At 41.4% G+C, this 8,781-nt stretch overlaps 1 non-coding gene across 1 annotated transcript; it reads left to right on the forward strand.

The window, feature by feature from the left end:
- Positions 1-7,832: 7,832 nt before the first annotated feature.
- LOC132501228 (U6 spliceosomal RNA) lies at positions 7,833-7,939 on the forward strand. The gene has a single exon (XR_009534198.1). It is a non-coding gene; the product is annotated as a U6 spliceosomal RNA (small nuclear RNA).
- Positions 7,940-8,781: the final 842 nt, after the last annotated feature.

Below are 8,781 nucleotides of genomic sequence, written 5' to 3' on the forward strand. Positions count from 1 at the left end.
CACCTGCCGATGCAGGGAACATGGGTTCGTGCCCCGGTCCGGGAAGATCCCACATGCTGCGGAGGGGCTGGGCCCGTGAGCCATGGCCGCTGAGCCTGCGCATCCGGAGCCTGTGCTTCGCAACGGCAGAGGCCGCAGCAGTGAGAGGCCCACATACTGCAAAAAAAACCTCACAACCCCCCCCCAAAAAAAACCAGGCCCTGTTTTGCTTAAACCCATGATAGATGAAGGAGACTCCCAAACATTCCTCAGAAACCAGCAATTCTACCTCAATTAGTGGCACTTCTACTCTCCTCCAGCCTCCACATTAAGGCCATCTTCCAATTCTCTCTTTGACCCTCTAGATCCAACCAGTTGCCAGGATATGGTAATTTTATTTCCAAAATGCCTCTTGCATCCTTTGCCTCTCTCTCATTCTCATCACCACAGCCCTCATCTGGCCCTCATTAGCTCTTAACTGGCTATGGCAATAGCTGCCCAACTGGTTTCCTATCTCTAGTTTCTTCCTCTCCCAACTCTGCTCTGAACAGCTGTCACTATAATGTTCCCAAAGAACAAATGCAATATCACTCTCACAATTCCTACAAAAAGCCAATGGCTCCCCATCACCCTTGAGATGGGTCCTTTAATCTACCTTCCAGGCTTTCCACCCACAAGTCCCCTAAATAAACTTCCACCATAGCCTGGTCTGCTCACGTACCCAAGTACTTCTTGTCTCCCAAATAAATCATGTGCTTTCCACTCTTCATATCTTGGTTTATTCCTTCCCCACTCTGTCTGCCCACTTCTAATCATATGCCCTCATTTTCTCTCTGTGTCTATTGAAATTTCATCCAAAGATTCCCCCAAGGCCCATTTGTTGATTTGTTCAGTCAGTCAGAATAGAGATTCGGAAAAGCTCAAATCTCTGTTCTCCCCAGATCTCCTATATCAGAAATGATCTCTCTTCTGTATATGTCCTGTGCATTTATCACATGCTCCCTTAATTAGTGCTATTATTCATATATATATATAATTATTTCTCCAGCCAGCCTCTTTGTATTGTCCTTGAGGGCAGAGACTTTTGTGCCTCTATTTCATTCCCAGAATACTTTACATGACAGCTTGCTCATAGCAGGTGCCCACACCTATTCAGGGATGCTGCTAACAACACATCTCACTGGTCCTCTAAAGGTCACTATAATCCTTTCAAGGTCATGTTATCGATTTTAACTGGGGAACCATCATCCAGGAATATTTCCCCTTCCCCCATCCCCACAGCCAGCAGGACTCACAGTCCTCAAGGTGGCCAGCAGTTATGCAAAGCTGAGTGGAAAATAATGTTACACAACTTCCTCCAAGATGAATTTTAAAGAGGAAATCATCAGGGTGAGAAGAACAGAGACTTGATTTACCAGTTGAGGCTGTTGTACCAGGTGCATACACATAATTTATCTCTCGAATGCCCTGTGGCACACACCTGGATATCCTGGGTGCCTCATTTATTGGGCAAGCAATTTGGTAGCATGTAAAACAAACCTGGAACTAGAGGGGTAGTCTGAGAGAATGAGGATAAGAAGAAAAAAAAATGGAAGGAGAGAAAGAAGGAAGGAAGGAAAATTTTGGTTTCATCTTGCCAGGCAACAACATTGTGAAAGGAAACAAGCAGAAAGATATTTGTAATATGCAAATATGTAGCCTCTGCTGTTGGTCTCATTCTAACTCACCACTGTTGTCTATCATTTTCTGGCTGTTTTGTGTATACCCTGCCTTCCCAACAGTACAGACTTCCCACATTTACCAGTTTACATGTCTTCTCTTGCTTTGACTGTGAACTCTTAGAAGAAGAAGCACATTCCTTTATCTCTGTATCCTTGGCCCCAAGCACAGCATCTGATATATAATGGACGCTCAGTATGTATATCAGTGATGGTGATGTAAAGCTGTGTTTCCACAACTTTAATTACTAGGATGCCAACCTTGTGCTTTTTGTTCTAACCAAGTATTATCACCTGTATAGTTATTTGCTTCTTTCAGTTGATTCATGCTTTTTTTTTTTTTTTAACTTTGTGCCATTCTTTGCAATGATATCTGTGAAATCACACAGATTGATGAGCAGGTTATATTTTTCCTAATACATGTTAAAACAAGTAGATAACTGTTAAACAGTATTCATTCAGGTACTACCTAAATCAGCACACCTGTGGTAGGCAGATCACTTTGGGGAAATACTGGTTAGGCTTTGTTCTCTAAAATTGTGGAATAATTAAGTGTATCAGTTCTATACTTTAGGCCTTTCAGTGGGAATCTTGCACACACTCATCAACGTTGTCTTTCTTTAGAAGAAAGTTAACACTCTGAGTTTAACTTTTTCTATGTACGAATTGTTTAATTGGTACAGCACAATTTGTATCTAAGGAAAGAGGGGTTATTTTTTCATCTTCCCAGTTATTGATAGTTAGGTTGATTCTGATCTTGAGAAGGTGTTTGGCCATTTTAGCAATCAGTGATGAAGATTTTCTCACATCCTGTCTTTCCACTCTCCTTCATCCTCTCACCCCAATATCTTCCCCAAATCTGGATAGTCTACCTGGGAAATGACTCTTAAAAGTTCTCCAGAAGATAAACAGGTGAAATGCACAGCAGATAATTCGCAAAACAGGAAATGTAATTCATCATGGATATGGGAAAATAGGCAACCCTACTAGTAATCAAACGAATGCAGATTACACATAATATATCGTTTTAAACATTTTAAATAAGAGGGATTTTTTTAAAGTGATGCTTAATGCAAAGAAGGTGGGCTGAAATTGAGAATCTCATACTCTGCATGGGGCTGTATGATGCACAGTGACTACGGGAACTGGTAAAACATTTCCAACTTGACATTTGGCAAAATGTGAATCAAGCGCTCATAGTTGCAATGAGGCCTTCGATCTGGTGGCAATTCTGTTTCTAGAAATCTAGTCTATGGGAATAACTCTATATATGGAAAAGATTATATGCATGAACATGTTTGTTGCTATATTATGTTTTCACAGTTTTCACTAGTAAGTGAAAACTGAGGAAAGACCAAAATACCAACAATGAAGATAGTGAGTAAAATTGGTAATCTATTTCCATTCAGTGGATGAGCATACACCCATTAAAAACCAGATTGATGAAAACACTTTATAACATGGCAGAATGCTTTGGGTATAATAGGATATAAAATTTTATACATAATGATGATAAATATGTAAAATATATGCACATAAGAAGACACCATGAGGAAATGCCCTTGTTCCTGGCAGGGCAGTGTGCCTAATGGTTAAGTGCACGAGCTCTGGCATCAGATTGTCTGTGTTTGCAACTCGGCTTTGCTGCTTATTACCTTTGTGACCTTGGGTGAGTTGCTTAAGTTCTCTAAGACTAAGTTTTTCTCATCTGTAAAATGTAATAGGTATCTCACCATATTGTCCTGAGGATTAAGTAAGGTAATTTATATAAAACATTCAGCACAGGGCTGGCACACGATGGCACTGACTAAATCATTAATTATTCATCCTGCAAATATTTATCAATCATTGACTATGTGTAAGATACCTAATATGCTGGTAAATCATGGGATAATTTCATCTCCCTTCTGTTTTCTGTAACATGCTTATATTATCTTTAAAAGGAAACACTCCACTGGGCCTGCTTTGGCTGGTCACTCTATCAGCAGGCTATCCTAAGAGTGTGCTAATCATACTTCCTAGCTTTTCTCCTCTCACCCATTCCAAATCCAGGATTTGACCATGTCATACCCTTGCTTCAGCATCTTCCCTGGGGCCCCATTGCTTGCAAGGTAAAGTCCAACATCCTTACTTAAGAATTTTCAAAATCTGGCCTCAATCTACCCTTTTTTAAAAAAAAATATTTATTTATTTATGTCTGCATTGCGTCTTCGCCGCTGTGCGCTGGCTTTCTCTAGCTGCAGCGAGCGAGGGCTACTCTTGGTTGCGGTACGCAGGCTTCTCATTGCGGTGGCCTCTCCTGCTGCAGAGCGCGGGCTCTAGGCACACAGGCTTCAGCAGTTGTGACTCGCGGGCTCCAGAGCGCAGGCTCAGTAGTTGTGGCACATGGGCTTAGCTGCTCCGCGGCATGTGGGATCTTCCCGGGCTTGAACCGTGTCCCCTGCATTGGCAGGCTGATTCTTAACCACTGCACCACCAGGGAAGCCCTCAATCCACCCTTAATGTGTCATTTCTTGCCATTTTCTCTGTACTCTCTGTTCAAAACACTCTACCTCCCAATCCCAAACCTGCAGAGAACAGCTACTGTCAGAACCCTCGATTTCATGCAGCATGACACTGCAGATAGCAAAATTTAGCCTCCTTTAAAATGGTGATTCTTGGACCACAACTCCAAGGATTTGGATTCAAAAGTCTGGAGTGGGACCTGGGAATCTGCTTCTTTAATAAGTATCTTGCATGATTCTGAGACAAGGTTCAGGGACACCAACTGAGAAGCACACCATTCTCTTCTCTGCCTGGTAGACACATCTGCACTGTGCCAGGCACAGCTGAAAAGTTCGTTTGTTTTCTTGCCTTCCTCTCCAACCTCTGTACTTCCATGGTATTTTATCCCAACTTCTAAGGCCATCATTTCCTTGTGCTTTCTTTGCTGACTTACTTCTCTAGCTGCCTCTCCCATGAACCATGAGTGCCTAGATTTCAGAAACTATGTCTTGTTTACCCGTATAGCCCCCTACCCGGCATGATACCTGGCACTTAGTAGACACAGATGTCTATGGGATATACTCGTGTACTCATTCATTGGCATTAATTGTGGATGACTGGATGATTCCATTGGCTACACTGAGCTCTAGTTCACTTGTAACTACCAAGTCTGACCTTACTGATGCTGATTATTGACTCTGCTCATTTACCTCCCAGGCCATGGAAAGCCAGCACACTTTCTCACAGGGACAATTTAGTGTGTAACCTGTAACCACACAGCTAGCATGCTCTGAAAGAGAGGAGGAACCTGAGCCAAACACCATGAAGTTCAACATGGATGGCATGTAAAATTCTGTCTAGACAAGGTTAACTAACATTGAGGAATCACACTGCAGACAGGTGAGCAAGGCACAAACCCAGCTTGGGTGCCCAGATCCCAACAGACTCACCATGAGCTTTCCTGCTTAAATGCTAGAATAACATAGTAGCTATTCACATGGGCCCTCAAGTCAGACTGCCTTCAATTACAACTCCACCAGCTGTGTGACCCTGGACATGTTCTATAACCTCTCTCTGCTCCAGTTTCCCAATCTGTAAAATGCAGCTAATAACACTACCTAATTCATGGAGTTGCTGTAAAAAGTAAATGAACTAAAATATATACAATCTTTAGAATTACCTTTGGTACATAGTAACTGCTCAATAAATGGCAGCTGTTATAATTAGGTTTCTAAACTATATCATGGATTCAGTGTGCACTTCAGATTGAAAATTTTGCTCTGGCCTTTTTTTTTTTTCCAAACACATGCTGAAATGTTCTGTAGTAGTAATCTTTGTCCTTGCTTAACTCCAACCTTGGGGACCTAATTTACTGCCTATCAGATTGGCTTCAGTTCTATAGGACCTGCAGAAACCACAGTAATATCAAGCTAATAGACTTTCTAATTCATGTGTTGGAGATAAGTTTGAAGTTGGAAGAATATGGCAAAAGAAAATGTAAGAGTGTTACATATGTAGCTTGGGGGAAGAAATTAAGCATCCCCAAAATGATAGGACGAAGAGAGATTTTGAAAAGAAAAAAACTGATAAGAAAAAAAGTCCCATCTATCCAAAATTGCTAGCAATGTCTTGCATGAAAATATGCCCCCTACCTTTTAACCCTCTGAGAAAACTGACGCATCAGTCTGCTCTCAGTGTTGACAGCCTAGTACGGGCCAATGTGGAGCTCAGCACTTTACATAAATTGCCTCTTTTAATACTCATTTGCAGTCACTGCTCTTCTTATTTTACAGAGGGGAAACTAATTACATTACCAGTAACGGCAAAACTGGATTCATACCCAGCTCTAGAGTTTCAAGTTTTACCAGCTTCCCTGTTGCTCTTAATTATGCCCCTCATAAACTTTTGAGTGGTATTTCATGGCCTAGAGATTAACAGCAAATATTTATCCAAGGCCATTTTCCAGTTCTAGCTCTGCAGCCCCCAAAGCCTGTGAGGAGGCAATGCCTCCAATGATCCCCCTGCTGAAGTCCTAACTCCCAGTACCTCGGGATGTGACCTTATTGGAAATAGGGTCATTGTAGATGCAACTAGTCAAGTTACGATAAGGTCATACTGGAGGAAGGTGGTCCGCTAGTTCAATATGACTGGTGTCCTTAGAAGAAGAGAAGAGATACTGAACATGAGGGGAGAAAGCCATGTGAGGCACTGATGTGCTACAGAGCAAGCCAAGGAACCAAGGAACACAAGGATTGACAGCCGGGAGGAGAGGAAGGATTCTCCGCGACAGATTTCATAGGGAGCATGGACCTGACGACACCTTGATTTTGGACTTCTAGCCTCCAGAAAACTGTGAGACAACAAGTTTCTGTTGTTTGAAGCCACCCGGCTTCTGTACTTTGTTAGAGCAGCCCTAAGAATCTCATACATTCCCCCTGGAGTTGGTCGGGGTGGGCAGCATTCTTTCCCGCCCATGAAAATAAACAGAGAACATCCTTTTGTGGGTTTTTACCACTTCAGCCCCCAAGAGCTGGGCTGTCTGCTGTCACTGTGATTATGTAATGGCAATCATGACGGTGACATCATGGCAGACACTGTGGGTTTCTCCCCAGTAGCCATCCTTCCCTACTTTGGCTAACAGATCCCTATTTTACTCAGCTATTAGCCCTGCCTGCATCCTTCGTGGGGCCTTTCAGTTCTGTAATCATATGGACTTTATGCATTTGAAATAATGCTCTGATTGGACCCATCAAACGGAAGTAACTACTTAAAAAATTTTTTTTTATTGGAGTATAGTTGATTTACAATGTTGTGTTAGTTTCAGGTGTACAATAAAGTGAATCAGTTATACACATACATATATCCACTCTTTTTTAGATTCTTTTCCCATATAAGTCATTACAGAGTATTGAGTAGAATTCCCTGTGCTATACAGTAGGTCCTTATTAGTTATCTATTAGTTATCTATTTTAATAGTGTGTATATGTCAATCCCAATCTCCCACTTTATACCTCCCCCTCTTTCCCCCTTGCCTAATTAGCTTCTTACAGCCCATTTTGTGAGTGACACCAGCTCAGAGCTCAGGAATCTGCCAGGTTTTACCATCCACATGCTAAGACCAAATGGGGTTCTGTAGGCTGCCTTTTCAGATTGAAAGGATTAAGTGAATGATTCATCCACCAGCTTGAAAAGTTTAATCCGTTTGGTGGCTTGTGTGGCATAATTACCAGCACTTACAGATCCCAACAACAGCATCACTGGCAAACCCATGAGGATGTAAGTGGTCATCTCTCACGCTTCTTACCTCTACCCTCCCTCAAACCAAACTGGTGGATGGGCATATTTTAAAGTGCTTCTTCTTATTCATATTGAACTTGATAATTTTATTTTTTAACATGTTTTTTTACATACTGAATGATTCCGCTGATATAAAGTTCAAAAGTAGGCAAGCGAGTATATTCTGTTAGAAGTGAGGAGAGAGGGGTTACAGTTACATCAGGGGGCCTTAGGAGTGCTGGAACTGTTGTCTTTCTTGAGATGGGTGCTGGTCATACAGGTGTGTTCATCTTATAACATTTGCGACTTGTGCATTTTTCTGTATCTATGTTGTGGTTTTTTGTTTCAATTATTTTCTTAAAGATCTTATTTTGGGTGCTTGCTTCGGCAGCACATATACTAAAATTGGAACGATACAGAGAAGATTAGCATGGCCCCTGCGCAAGGATGACACGCAAATTCGTGAAGCATTCCATATTTTTGATGGATACTACCTATGAATGTTTCTTACAAATTGCATCTGTGTTAAAGCTAATTATTACAGTTCATAATAAGTTTAATTGTATAATGAAAATTATTTTTAAAATCCATAGAAAGCACTAAAATGTTAACATATTTTCAAAACTGCAATAAGTGTTTAATGCACAAAGCAAAATCTAAGACGAAATTTTTGTTGTTAGTGCTGTTACTTTGTTTTTCTACTAAGTAAAAGGTTTAATAAATGAGTCATTTATGTCTGTTTTCCAAAAACAAAACAAAACAAAACAAAACAAAAAGATCTTATTTTGGGGAATTCCCTGGCAGTCCAGTGGTTAGGACTCCAGGGTTTAGGGCTTTCACTGCAGTGGGCCCGGGTTCAACCCCTGGTCAGGGAACTAAGATCCTGCAAGCCGTGTGGCATGGCCTCCCAAAAAATCTTATTTTGGCTCTCACTAATTCTAATAGCCTTATTTCCATAGTACTGTCTCCATTCATGTTCATCTCAAAACAACACCTCCTGAAAGGTTGACTTAATATAGGATCCCAGGACATATATACACTACCTAATGTAAAATAGATGGCTAGTGGGAAGCAGCTGCATTGCACAGGGAGATTAGCTCAGTGCTTTGTGACCACCTGGAGGGGTGGGACAGGGAGGGTGGGCGGGAGACGCAAGAGGGAGGGGATATGGGGATATATGTATACGAATAGCTGATTCACTTTGTTATAAAGCAGAAACCAACACACCATTGTAAAGCAATTATACTCCAATAAATATGTTTAAAAAATTTTTTTAATAAAAAATAAAGGATCCCAGGCAGAGTAATATCCGGGTGGTAACCTG

Source organism: Mesoplodon densirostris, chromosome 1 (assembly GCF_025265405.1).
Source record: "Mesoplodon densirostris isolate mMesDen1 chromosome 1, mMesDen1 primary haplotype, whole genome shotgun sequence".
Lineage (NCBI taxonomy): Eukaryota > Metazoa > Chordata > Mammalia > Artiodactyla > Ziphiidae > Mesoplodon > Mesoplodon densirostris.